This window comes from Macrotis lagotis, chromosome 5 (genome assembly GCF_037893015.1).
Source record: "Macrotis lagotis isolate mMagLag1 chromosome 5, bilby.v1.9.chrom.fasta, whole genome shotgun sequence".
Taxonomy (NCBI): Eukaryota; Metazoa; Chordata; class Mammalia; order Peramelemorphia; family Peramelidae; genus Macrotis; species Macrotis lagotis.
This window is the reverse complement of record NC_133662.1, coordinates 84,910,416-84,925,582: the sequence shown is the minus strand read 5'-3', so window position 1 is coordinate 84,925,582 and position 15,167 is coordinate 84,910,416.

Sequence of the window (15,167 nt, the reverse complement as noted above, 5' to 3'; positions counted from 1 at the left end):
TAGACATTGTTTTATTCATTTTTACTCATTCATTTATTATTTGCATTTTGTTGTTGAAGCATCTACAAGTTTACAACACTGCTCTCATTATTCAAATCAAGTTTTATCATTTCCACAAGAAAAGCATTATGTCTTTGTCAAATGCATTACCACAATCAAGAAAAACCATGTCATATTCTCAAAATAATTCTCAAACACTCAAATGAATTTGTAATCTCATCAATGCGGATATTGTAATCATTTAGATAGCAACACATCAATGGCTCATCATATTGCTGGACTCTTTTTGATGTTCTCCAATTTATTTGGTTGTGCCACTCAGTGTGCTAGGTGCTTTCCTTGACTTCTCATGGCATTATAAAAATACCAGTGCAATATACAAGAGGTTCATCAGATATTCCTTGATCTTTCTGGGGAAAAATCACATCATTCCTTCCCTCCTCTCATGGCTTTCTTTCATTGTATTCTTTTACCTTGGTTCTTATACCAAAGTTTCTTGTTCATTAAATGCTGCAACCTGAACACACACTATGTATCTAACTAAAACTCATTTTTATAACATCAAAGGTTAATATTAGGTCATAAAGCATAATAGTGGAGTATTAGTATATGCAAGATAAGTCTTTGTTTCTTGGAGAAGTTGGAGGTTTAAAATACTTTTTATTTTTCATATTTAAATATTGATCCTTATTTTCTGGCAAATGTATTCCTAAAATCAGGATAAGCAATGTCATGTATAACATTTCTATATAATTCTCAAATGTCCAATCTCTTTCTCTTTTCAATTTCCCAGAGACAATACAATAATTACCATCAGAATGTTTAATTCCAAGGTTACTCTCTCTGACTCTATCTCTGAATCTCCCTTTCTGTCTCTCTTCAAATATATGTAAGGTATGCACATATTACACATATATTGCATTGAAAGTGTGTCTGTGTAGTAAGAAAACTTGTTTTCTTCTTAGTCAATTGTTTTTTAAATTTCCCACTCTTGGTTTATTTTCATTACCATACACTTGAAAATATTTCAAAGTCAAAATGTACTTTTAAGCTAACTGATCTGAAGTTGACTTGGCAGATACAGTTCTATCATTTTGGCAAAAAATGAAATTGTGCTGAGATAGATATATTTATATGGTATAATAACTGTATCAAGTTGAACAAGAACAATTGGGGTCTTTTTTTAGAAGGTACCTAGTATTCAAACTCATTTGGTCAGCAGTTCTGAAGTTTACAAGGACTATGTATAATTTATGCCTATAAAAGTTTTTGTATTAGTTGAGGGATCATAAATTCAATTCTTTATACAGCTCATAGTGCATTTTCTCCCTTGATCTTCTTCCCTCATTTATTTCACTTTTATTAATATTCTTTTGTTTTTAGCAGTATAGTACAGTCAGAGAGAAGCACTGTGTAATACATCTATCTGAAATAAACATTGATTTTCTTTAAAAAGACAAATCATGTGAAATAAATGACACATATAAGAACATTGTTCTTGTTTACAATGCTGATTCATAGATACATGGTGCTCTTAAGGCTGAATTTAATGGAATTGAAAAGAGAAAGAGCATCTTTGTTTAGGTTTTCATTCTATGCATTGCTAAAAAAATCTTTGGGATAGTCACTCATTTTTTTCATTTCCTCTAATACTTTTTTTTAATCTTATTTCATCCAATTATAGGTTAAAAATATTTAAACATTCTTTTTAGAAAAAAAAATGTTGAATTCCAAATTCTCCACCTTCTTCCCTCATGCCACTTCTCTTAAATGACATGAAATTTCATATATTTTATACATATGGGGAGGGTTGTCCTTCGTTCTCAAAGCATGACTTCAGGGAGGTGGTGCCATAACAAGCATATGAATTGTATGTGAATCAGGGAGATGCTGTGACAAATCACTAGTCTCACTTTCTCCTTCAGAGTCATCTGGATCCAGGGGCTAGATATGAAGCAGGAAAAACTGAAGATGACCTTGGATGTGAGGGAATCCGAGTTAAGTGATCACACAATTAGTGTTAAGTGTCTGAGGATGGATTCAAACTCCTGTCCTCCTGCTTACAAGACAAGTTCTCTATCCACTATGCCACCTAGGTTCTGCAGATGTTAGAATACTAAGCCCTGGAGTCAGGATGAACAGCATTCAAAACTGATCTCAGAGAGTTAATGCTTACTTAACTGTGTGGGCAAGTCACTTAAGCCCATGGCATTGCAACATGATCATAATCTCTTTCAAATATAGATAGATGTGGGTCAAATGGTATGCCCAATTGCATAGCCCTTTGAACAATGCTTGGAACAGTCCACAACTCCACATATAGTGCATGAGTGTCCCAGTTTTCTAATATGGTTTTCTATATTTGCCATTTTTTCTGTCATATTAATCAATATTATAGGTGAGAGATAGCACCCTAAACTTGCTTTAATTTGTTTTTCTCTCATAATTAGAGGTTAAGAGGAGTTTTTCATATGACTATAGATGTTTTGATTTCTTCTCAAAGTTGCCTATTCATGTCCTTTGACCATTTGTCAATTAGGGAATGATTTACGTATACCAGTATGACTCAGCTCTTTTTATGTTTGATAAATGAAAATCAGAAAAAAGTTATAATATTTGTCCCAAATTTTGTTTTTCTTCCTAATATTGGCATTTTACTTTAGTATGTGTATAAAACTATTTAATATAATCAGAATCATCCATTTTATTTCATATAATCTCCTTATCTTTTGATTGGTCAAATTCTTCTAATCTCCTTAGATATAATATACAATGGTCCATACTTCATTAATTTTCTAATGTATTTATCCTTTATGTCCAAATAAAGAACTTATTTTGATTTTATCTTGGTATATAATGTGAGATGTTGATATATACCTAGATTCTGTAAAGGGGGTTCCTAGTTTTCTCAGTACTTTTTATCAAAAAATGAATTCTTGTCCCAGTAGCTGGGAACAATACATTTATTGTTATTCTCTACTCTAAATTGCATATCCAATCTATTCTAGTGATCTACCATTCTATCTCAGAGTGTTTTAATGATTATGCTTTGTAATACAATTTGAGATCTGTTATGACTAGGTCATTTTATTTTGAATTTTTTCATTAGTTTCCTTGATGACTTTTGTTCTTCCAGATTGATTTAATTTTTTTCTAGCTCTACAAAATAATTATTGGTATTTTATTTGTTATGCCACTAAATAAGTAAATAAAATTAATGTACAATTATCATTTTAATTATATTGGTTTAGTCTTACAATAAATAGTTAATATTTTTCCAGTTGTTCAGAACATTGATGACTTGTTCAATTCCATTTTCTAAAGTGGGGTTATTTGAGCATTTTATTTCCTATTCTGTTAATCTGTGCAATTTTATGATGTATGAATATTTAACCATTTCACTTAGAGTGTCAGATTTATTATCATGCAGTTGATCAAAATTGTTTTGAATTATAGCTTTAATTTTCTCTTCATTGATAATGAATTCATCCTTTGTGATACTGGTTATTTGGTTTTCTTAGTTCTCTTTCAAACCAAATTAAGCAAATATTTATACATTTTGATGCTTTTTCATAAAATAAATTCAATTTCACCCATTAAGTTCAATAGTTTCCTTACTTTCAATTTTATTAATTTCTTCTTTCATTTTTCAGAATTTCTAAATTTGATATTTGTTATTTATTTAATTTGTTCTTTTTCTTGCATTTTTAACCCAATTCATTGATCTCCTCATTCTCTATTTTATTCAGGTAACAATTTAGTACTGATTTGGTTGCATTTTATAAATTTTAGTATGTTGTCTCAGTTTTGTCATTATCTTTGAAGATATTATTGATTCTTTCTATTCCTTGTTGCTTGATCCATTCATTCTTTATTTAATTTCTAGATAATTTTAGACTATCATTCTATGATCCTTTATTGCATGTAATTTTTATTGCAACATGAAAAAAGATGAATTTGACCTTTCTACCTTTCTGTATTTTATGTCCTAAAATATCCTCAAGTTATACGAAGGTGCCATTTACCACTGAGAAAAATGGATATTCTTTCTCTCCTCATTCAGTTTTCCCCAGAGGTCTATTAAAACTAACTTTTCTAAAATTCTATTGAACTCCTATACAGCTCCTCTTATATGTTTTGTGATTAGAGCTTTCTAATTCTGAGAGTGAAGGTTGAGGTCCTCTACTAGTATTGTTTTGCTATCTATTTCTTCTGTAATTCACTTAAACTCACTTAACTTTTCTCCTCAGAATTTGGACACGGCATACCTTTGTGCATATATGTTTAGCATTGCTATTCTTCATTGTCTATGTTACCTTTTAGGAAGATGCATTTTCTTTATATCTCTTTTATCTATATTTCTTTTAGTTTTTGCTTTGTTTGAGATCTAGATTCCTATCTCAGTTCTTTTAACTTCAGTTGAATCAATTTCTATTTTTCTCCAACCTTTTACCTTTATTCAGTATATATCTCTCTGCTTCAAATGTGTTTCTTGAAATTTAAAGCACATTCTGTAGTCTGAAACAATCTATAAAGTCTCTGAGATTATTTTTTTGCAGAAACCTGTACATTTTGCTGCCAAACTCTGAGCCCCCAATACAAAAGAACAGTGACCACACCCTCGGCCTCCAGCACAAGAAGTTTAACACTCTGCCCCTAGTGCCCCAGAAATACAGTTCAACTTTTAAAAAATGAGTAAAAAAAATCAAAAAATTAGAATTCTGTCTTGGATGGCTTGAGAACGTGACCAGAAGTTCAAACCAATGTGAGTGGGGTGCAGAAGAAACCACAATTAGTTCTAAGTCACAGCAGAAATCTGCAGTGTAGATCCCTGGGATCCCAGTTTAGCTGGAGGGTTAAATACAGTTACCCCAGGCTCCCTGTTTGACCAGTACAACTGGGCTGGAAGGTCCTACCAAGTGAGCAAGCCACCAGCATTCAGAGGTCTGTCTCTGGATGACCCTACTCCAGTGAGCAAGTTGCTAGCAATCTCAGATGGAAAGAAAGCCACTAGCACTCATAATACAAAAGGCCCCAGTCCAGTAAATAAGACACTACTGTTCTCCAGATAGAAAATTTTTCTGCATAGTCAAGCCCAGGGAACAAGCCTATAACATTCTCAATTCAGAAGCGAGCAAGTCACTAATACTCTCAATATGGAACGTCTGGAAACAGGCTGGTTGCCCAACATAAGAAGTGTGTTGCAATAACCCTGTGACTCAGCAGCAGAGCTCAAAATGAGTAAAAGTGTCAGAGAAAAGTTGAGACTATAGAAAATTTCCTTGGTGATAAGGAAAAGTACAAGACAATCTCAGAAAAGGATGGTAGAAATATTAAAGAAGAAGATGGCAGAAAAAGGCACAGAGGAGAATTTAAATTGGTGTCCAGTCCAAAAACACTTCTAGGAAAAGCAAAAAAGATTTTAAAAATCTAGTTTAAGAATTGGACAAATAAATGCAATATAAATTCAGTATCATACAAAAGCAAGTACATAAATTGACTGAAAAAATTCAATAAAATAAAAATTCCTTCAAAAATTAAATTGCATAATTGGAAAAAAGATCAGCCCCTCTAAAAAATGAATTGACCAAGTGGAAAAGAGGATGAAAAAGCTAACTGAAGAAAATAATTCCTTCAAAAATATACTTGTGCAAGTGGAGGTTAATTAGTCTATGAGATATCAAGTATCAGTCAAGTAAAGTAAAAAAATAAAGGAAAAAATTAGAAGGAAATGTAAAATGGTTCATTGGAAATATAGCTAACCTAGAAAAATAGATTGAGGGGAACATGTTAAGAATGACTGAACTGGGGCAGTTAGGTGGCACAGTGAATAGAGCACCGGCCCTGGAGTCAGAAGTACCTGAGTTCAAATCCAGCCTCAGACACTTAATAATTACCTAGCTGTGTGGCCTTGGGCAAGCCACTTAACCCTACTGCCTTGCAAAAACTAAAAATTAAAAAAAAATTAAAAAAAACATAATGATTGAACTACCTGAAAACCATGACCAAAAAGAGAGGTGAACAACATCTTTCAAAAAACCTTCAAGGAAAAGTACCCTAATATCCCAGAACTAGAGTATAAAATATCATTGAAAGAATTCACCAATAACAAATGAAAATTCCAAGAAATATTGTAGCCAAAATACAAAACCATCAGCCCAAGGAGAAAATAATGTGGTAGCCAGAAAGAAATAATTCAAATGCAAAGGATTAACAGTCAGAATTATTCAGGATTTGGCAACATCAACTCTAAAGGAAAAATGGGCCTTGAATATGATATTGTAGGGCAAATGAGCCTAGATTACAACCAAGAATTAACTACCCAGAAAATTGAGCATAATCCCTCAGGGAAAAATATGGGTATTTAATGAAATAGGTGACTTTCAAATTTTCCTAATGGGAAAAAAAAACCAGAGTTAAAAAGAAATTGAATCTTCAAACACAAGGCTTAAGCAATAGATAAAAAGGTAAACAGGGGTAAAGAAAAGGATGTTATTTAATAAGATTAAACTGTTTCTATCCCTACATGGGAGGCTAATACTCATAACTCTTGCGAACTGTATCTCCATTAAAGGGAGTATACTTAGACAAGGTCCTGGCATAAGTAGATTTTGATGGTATAATTAAAAAAAGACACACAAAAATAATTATACTGATACAAGGAAGGAGGGAGATGTAATGGGGTAAATTGCATCACATGAAGAGGGACAAGGGACTTGTTAATGTAAAAGGAAAGAAGGGAGGGAGTAAAAATTGCTTGAATCTTACTTTCTTTGGAATTGGCTCAAAGAGAGAAAATAAAGTCAGTTGTTAATTGAAATTCATCTTACTTTACAGGGAATTAGGAGGGTAAAAGGATGGGGAAGTAAAGGAGGGATGGAAAGAAAGGGGGGGACAAAAGGAGAGCAAAAGTAATAGGGGAAGGGGAAATAAAAAAAGTAGGTGGCTAATAGAAATAGAGCAGGTTGTGAAATAAGGAGTTAAGAAGCAAAAACACTGGTGAACTTCACCATAAAATGGAAGTGAATAGCATAGTGGCTAGGTGGTGTAGTTGATAAAGCACTGGCCCTGGAGTCAGGAATACCTGGGTTCAAATCTGGTCTCAGACACTTAATAATTACCTGGCTATGTGGCCTTGGGTAAGTCACTTGACCCTGCTTGCCTTGCAAAGACCTAAAATAAAAATACAAAATGCTACAATACATTGATTACACAAAACACATGTGAAACAGAGAGATACACACATAATAAAGGTAAAAGACTGGAGCAAAATATATTATGCTTCAGCTAAAGTGAATAAATCAAGGCTAACAATCCTGATTTCAGATAAAGCAAAAACAAAAATAGATCTTAAAAGGGATGAAGATTGAAATTACATCTTACTAAAAGGTACCACAAGCAATGAAGCAATATCATTATTAAAGATACATGCATTATGGTTTGGCTAAGTGGTGTAGGGGATAGAGTACTGGCCCTAGAGTCAGAAGGACCTGAGTGCAAATCTGACCTCAGACATTTAATAAAAACTTAGCTGTGTGACCTTGGGCAAATCATTTAACCCCATTGCCTTATAAAAAACAAAAAACAAAAAAAAAAAAAAATATATATGTACCAAGTGGTATAATATCAAAATTCCTAACAGAGAAGCTAAATAAGTTATAGAAAACAAACATCAAAACTATAATGGTGGGGGACTTAAATCTTCCTCTACTGGAATTAGATAAACTGGTCTTCCTGCCAAGATGCAGAGGGAAATTGGGCGCTATTTTGATGTCTCCTTGTTTTCCTTCAGAACCAACATGAATCAAATCTTCTAATAGATTTTGATTTGACAGAACCCACCAAAAAACAGAGGGGAGCAACTTCCAGCAACGTTTGTCACAGGGGATGGGCATGCCCAGTATAGAGAGCAGCAACCTAGCACACAGGCGGAACAGTGAGTTGAGGTGGGGAACTTATCTGAGAACTACAGTAGTAGAAGCAGTAACCTTTGTGGTGGGAGCAGAAGTCTTTGCTGCGTGCTCTGTGGGTGGACTGGGAGATTTCAAATATGTGGATTAGGAGGGCAACAATGGGGCTGTTCAGCACACCCATCCTGACAGTTTGTTGGTCTGGAAGACCTGAGCTATGGGCCCACATATTCCCAGGGGAACCCATTGCATTCCTAAGGGAGGGCCTGCCTTTCTCCAGTATAAGCACAAAAATAACCTCAAGTATTAACACTTTTCCCTGAGACCTTGGTGTGGGCAGCAGAACTTAACCAGCATTAACTGTCCAGAGTCACCCTCTGACATTTTTCGCCACTTAGCCCAGTGACTGAGTAATGTGAGGACAGCTTAGCTCTAGCCCCAGGTCTAGGGACAGGGTTGCTGACATCCCCAATACAGACAATTCAGAGAAAGCTTATGATGCTCCTTTTAAGGAGTAACCCCCTAACAAGTCCTCTAAATTTCTCAACATCACAGGTCTGCCAACCAGTTTCTCTACCAACACAAGATCCTAGGGAAAGCTAACATTTCAAAATGAAAAAGGCCAGAGAAAAACAGAGTCCATTGAATATTACCTGAGGAATAAGGATACTTAGCACAGAAAAGGAGGACAGAAGAGATGCTTATATGTGAAATTACAGAAGAGAATATGAATGGCTTCCAGTACAGAAAAACTTCTTAAAAGAGATCAGAAAGGAGTTTAAAAAACAAATGGAAAAACTGTGAAAATAAATGCAAGAGGATTTTAACACAATGCAAGAGAAAATTAACATCTTACAACAAAAAAAAACAGAAAAAAACAAATTCTTTGACAATGAAATTGAATAAATGTAAAAAGAAAATAATTTCTTCAAAAACACAATCAGGCAAATAGAAAAGGGAAATAACTCCTTTAAAAACAGAAATGACCTAATGGGGAAATAGATACAAATGCTATATGGAGAAAGTTCTTCTCTGAAAAATAGATTGGAAACTATGAAAAACCAAGAATCTGCTCAAATCAAAAACACAAAAAATAGAAGAAAATATAAAACCCCTCATTGGTAAAATAACTGATCTGGAAAACAGATCCAGGAGAGACATTTTAAGAATCATAGAACTACTTAAACAGCTTGATAAAAAAAAAAAAGTAAGCCTGGATTCCAATCTTCAAGTTATAGTCAAGGACAATTGGCATGATATCCTGAACCTAGAGGACAAAATAGCAATTGAAAGTCTTCATCAATCTACTCCTGAAAATGATCCCAAAATGAAAATACCAAGGAATATTGTAGACAAACTCCAGAAATAGTAGATCAAGGAGAAAATCCTGTGCACACCCAGAAGAAAGAAATGCAAATAACAAGGAACCAAAGCCGAAAGGGAGGATTACACAGGACCTAGCTGAATCAATATTAAAGAACCGAATGGTCTAGAATATGATATTCTGGAGAGCAAAGGATTACAATGAGGAATCTACTATCCAACAAAAATGAGTCTTCTCTTTCAGGGAAAAAGAGGGACATTTAACAAAATAGGAACTTTCAAACTTTCTGGATGAAAAGACCAGAGCTAAACAGAAAATTTGATCTTCAAGCAGGAGGTTCAAGAGATTCATGAAAAGATAAATAGAGAAAAAAACTGCTATTCAATAAAATTAAACTGGTTACATCTCCACCTGGATGGAAGATTCTCACAACTCTTGAGAACTGTTACCCTATCAGAGGGAATATACTTAGGCTGAAGGTATGGATATTCATGGTATGTCCATGGCTTTGATGAAATGATTTTTTAAATTATTTCATTAAAAATGTTGGGGGGGGGTGCATTGGAGACAGGAAGACGGCAAATTATGGAACTGGAAGAAATACAAAGGGCTTATGGCAGCAAGAAAGGAGAGAGGAGATAAGAACTGGCCTAAATCTCACTCTCATCAGATTTGGCTCAAAGAAGGATTGACAAAAACATTCAGTTGAATTTGTAAATTTATTTTACCTTTCAAGTATTAGGAGGGGAAAGGGGGGGGCAGAGAGAAGGAGGGGCAGATAGAAGGAAGGGAAGGAAATAGAGAGAAAGGGAAAGGAGAAATAAATAGGAGGTGGTAGACAGAAGGGGGAAACGCATTAAGGGAGGTGAAATTCAGAAGTAATACACTCAGGAGGAAGGATACGGTGAAAGAAGGGAAAAATATAAATGAAGGGAAGAAAAAATGAAGGGAAGTTTTGAAAGGAAACATATCTCTAAATGTCTCTATGAATAAAATAGAGAAAGAGGAGATCAATGAATTGAGTATGCAACTAAAAAATCTAGAAAAAGAACAAATTAAAGATCCCCAATAAAATACCGAATTGGAAAATCAGAAAATCAAAGGAGAGATTAATAAAATTGAAATCAAGAAAATCATTGATCTCATAAATAAAACTGAGCTGGTTTTATGAAAAAAAGCTAGTAAAATAGACAAACCTTTGGTTAATCTGATTTTAAAAAGAAAGAGAATAACCAAATTATCAGTATCAAAAATGAAAAGGGAGAACTAAATTAAAGAGATAACTTGGAACTATTTTGCCAAACTATATGCCAATAAATTGAATAAGCTGAGTGAAATGGATGAATACTTACAAAAATTCTAAATGCCCAGATTAATGGAAGAGGAAATAAATTATTTAAATAACCCTATTTCAGAAAAAGAAAATGAAGAAACCATCAATAAACTCCCTGAGAAAAATTCTTCAGGTCCAGGTGGATTTACAAGAGAATTCTCCCAAACTTTGAAGGAACAATTAATTCTGACTCTACATGAACTATTTCAGAAAAAATAGGAGGAGTTTTCCCAAACTCCTTTTATGACACCAACATGGTGCTGACACTTAAACCAAGAAGAACCAAAACAGAAAATGAAAATGAAAATTATAGATCAATCTCCCTTAATAAATATTGATGCAAAAATCTTGACTAAAATTTTGACAGTGAGATTACAGCAAGTTATTACTAGGATAATACACCATGATCAGGTAGGATTTATATCAGGTAAGCAGAGATGGTTCAACATTAGGAAAACATTCAACATAATTAAACATATCAATAACAAAATCAACAGCAATCATATGATTATTTCAATAGATGCTGAAAAAGTCTTTGATAAAATACAACATCCATTCTTATTAAAACACTAGAAAATTTAGGGATAAATGGAGTTTTTCCTTAAAATAATAAATAGTATATATCTAAAACCATCAACAAATATTATATTAAATGGGAATAAACTCAGAGCATTTCCAATAAATTCAGGGGTGAAACAAGGGTGTCCATTATCGATGTTATTATTCAATTTAATATTGGAAATGCTAGCAGTAGAAATAGGAGGGGGAAAAAGAAATTGAGGGAATAAGAATTGGCAATGAGTAAGGAAAACTTTTGCTTTTACAGATGATATCATTGTATACCTAGAGAATCCAAGAAAATCATCTAAAAAACTCCTTGAAATAATTAACAAATTCAGCAAAATAACAGAATATAAAATAAGCCCACATAAATCATCAGCATTTCTATACATGAACAACAAAGCCCAATGACAAGATACAGAAAGAGAAATTCCATTTAAAATAATTATAACCAACATTAAATCCTTGGGAATCTACCTCCCAAGATAATTCCAGAAACTATATGAACATAATTATAAAGCTCTCCTCACCCAAATAAAGTCAGATATAAGTAATTGAAAAAACTGTCAAATGCTTTTGGTTAGGTCAAGCTAATAATAAAAATTACAATTATACTCAAATTAAATTATTTATTCAGTGCCATACCAATTGAACAGCAAAATAACTACTTTACTTAGAAAAAAAAATAGTAACAAAATTCATCGGGAGCAACAAAAGGACAAGAATAGCAAGGGAACTGATGACAAAACATTAAAAGGGAAAGTAGCCTCTCTATCAGATCTCAAACTATACTATAAAGCAGAAGTCATCACAACTGCCTGGCACTGGTGAAGAAATAGAGCAATGGATCAGTGGGTTAGGATAGGTTCAAAAGAAACTGCAGTAAATGACAAATTAGTAAAATCTACAATTTGACAGACTCAAAAACATGAGCCTCTAGGATTAGAATTCACTATTTGACAGAAATTGTTGGGAAAATCAGAAAATATTATGGCAAAAACTAGACATAGATCCAAATCTTACACCCTTTAACAAAATAAGGTCAAAATGGGTACAGAATTCAGACATGAAGAGCAATATCATAGATAAATTAATAGATCAAAAAATACTCATCCATCTGATATGGAAAAGGGATAAATTTATGACCGAACAAAAATTAGAGCATACTATAAACTGTAAACTGAATAATTTTGACTATATTAAATTCAAAAGTTTTTGCACTAGTAAAATCAATGCCGCCAAAATTAAAAGAAAAGCAGAAAGCTGGGAAACATTCTTCACAAACAGGAGTTCAGTTAAAGATCTCATTTCTAAAATATATTGAGAATTGCATAAATTTATATGGTCATAAGTCATTCCCCAATTGATAAATGGTCAAAGGATAAAAAATTTTCAAATGAAGAAATTAAAGCTACATATAATCATGTGAAAAAGTGCTCTAAATCATAATTGACTAGAGAAATGAAAATTAAAACAACTATGAGGTATCACTTCACACCTATCAGATTGGCCAAGATGAGAAAAAGGGAAAATGATCAATGTTGGAGAGGTGGTGGGTAGATTGACATATGGATGCCTTTGCTGATGGTGTTGTTAATGAATCCAACCTTTCTGGAGAGCAATGTGGAACTATGCCCAAAAAAAGCAATAAAGCTTCTAATACCTGTTGATCTAGTAATTGGTCAATTGGAATTGGAATTCTAAGTCTATATCTAGAAGAAATGATAAAAAAGGGAAAAGTTTACATATTCTAAAATATTCATAGCAACTCTTTTTGTAGTGAGAAAGAACTGGAAACTGATGGGATGCCCATCAATTGGGGAATGGCTAAACAAATTATAGTACATGAATATTATGGAATACTATTTTTCTATAAGAAACCATAAATAGGGGCACCTAGGTGGCATAGTGGATAGAGCACTGGCTCTGGAGTCAAGAGTACCTGAGTTCAAATCCAGCCTCAGACCCTTAATAATTACCTAGCTGTGTGGTCTTGGACAAGTCACTTAACCCCATTTCCTTGCAAAAAAAAACCCAAACAAACAAAAGAAAACATAAATGGTCAGATTCTAGAGAAACATGGAATGACTTACAGGATCTGATGCTGAGTGAAGGGAGTAGAAGCAAAAGAACAATATACACATCAGCAACAACATTGTAACATGAACAACCTTGATGGAAAGCAGTTCCTCTCAGCAGTCCAGAGAGCAAGGACAAGTTAATTATACTGGCAATGGACTATATTATCCCAATACAGAAGAAGAAAAACAAAATGCAAAACACACACACACACACACACACACACACACACACACACACACACACACACAGACAAAACAGCCCTTTAGTATCTGATGAACCCTTTATAAAAATCATCTCTTATGAATCTCTCCCTTAGTCCTAATTCCTCATATTGAAATTACTAACTTGTAAACATGTTTATCAAAATATGTATGCACAATTCTAACCTGACTGTTCACCACTGAGGGGAGAGGGGGTGGGAAAGGAGGATGGAAGGAAATTTTATAACTTAAAAATATCCATGTACATATGGATCAAAATAAATGAATACATTTTGTAATAAAATAAATTTCTTTATTCAAATTTTCATAATTTTCCTGCATCACTATCATCTCCTTTTTTTTTCCATTTTTCTTCTTCTTCCCTTATTTGGTTTTTAAAATTTCTTTTTTTTTATGTTCTTCTATGAGGTTTTGAGTTTGAGCCCAATTCATAGAACCCTTTGAGACTTGCTATTTAGGTAATTTGTCACTTCTTTCTTCTTCTTCCATGGTATTTTTATCATCTATATCTGCATATTAGCTTTCTATGGTTAGCATGCTTTGGGGTTTGTTTGTTTTTTGCTCATTTTGATTTCTGAGCTCTGCTCCTGGAGTTTAGGGAGTATAGACCAAAGCTTTTGGCATTGCTAGAGTCTGATCTCTGGAATATCACTTTCCTGTGCAACCTAGGCATTAGCTATGAAGAGGTCTGATGCTTCCTTTATGTCCAAGCTGTGCCTTTTTGGTGGAATCTCTAGCTTTAATATTTGTGTAGAGGCTTCATTTAGTGTTGTATAGGAAAAAGTTCCAAGAGCATGCTAGTTTTATGCTGTCCTATGGGTTCTTTCAAGGATTATTTTGTCTTCTTATTCTAGGATATTAGGGCATTTTTACATGATAATTTCCTGAAATTTATTTCCCAGGCTCTATTTTTGATTGACACTTGCAAGTAGACCAAAAATTCATAAATTATCTCTCTTGAATCTATTTCCAGGTCATATATATTTTCTAAAAGTTCATTACATTTTCTTCTATTTTTCAGCTTTTTTGGTTCTGCTTGATTGAATCTTTGTGTCTCAGAGTCATTAATTTACATTTCTCTAATTCCAATTTTTAGGGTTTTATTTTCTTAGCTTTTGTGTTTCCTTTTTCAGTTGGTTAATTTTATTTTTAAATGAGCAGTTTTCCTTTATATAGTGATTGATTCTATTTTTTGTTGAGTAGAATTGTTTTTTCAGTTTTTTTCCAGTCATTTTTCTTTTAAAGGAGTTGTTTTTTCCATTAAATTTTTCAAAATTCTTCCGTATGACTCATTTTTTTGACATTTTTTTCTCTTCTTTTCTTTGGTTTTTTTAAAAACTTTTTAAAGCTCTTCATTGAGGTTTTGGATTTGAATTCAATTCATAAGTTCCTTTAGGACTTCGCATGAAGGCAATTTGTCACTGCTTTCTTCTTCTGAGGTGGTAGTTTTATTATCCCTATCTCAATAGAGATTTTCAATGTTTAGTGCTCTTTTGGGATATTTTTTTGCTCATTTTGATAGTTGAGCCCCTTGGGGACAGGGAGTAGAGCCCTAAGTTTTTTATGCTGGGGCTTGTAGTCCCTGGCTTTGCACTTGCTAAGGTGTTGCCTATGCAGCCCAAGTGTTGCCTGTGAATAGGTTTGTTTCTTCCTTTATGCCCTGGATTTGTTTATGCAGTAGTTCCTAGAGTTTGAACTTTGTCAGGGATTTGGAGGCTACCTGATAGCTTTCTATC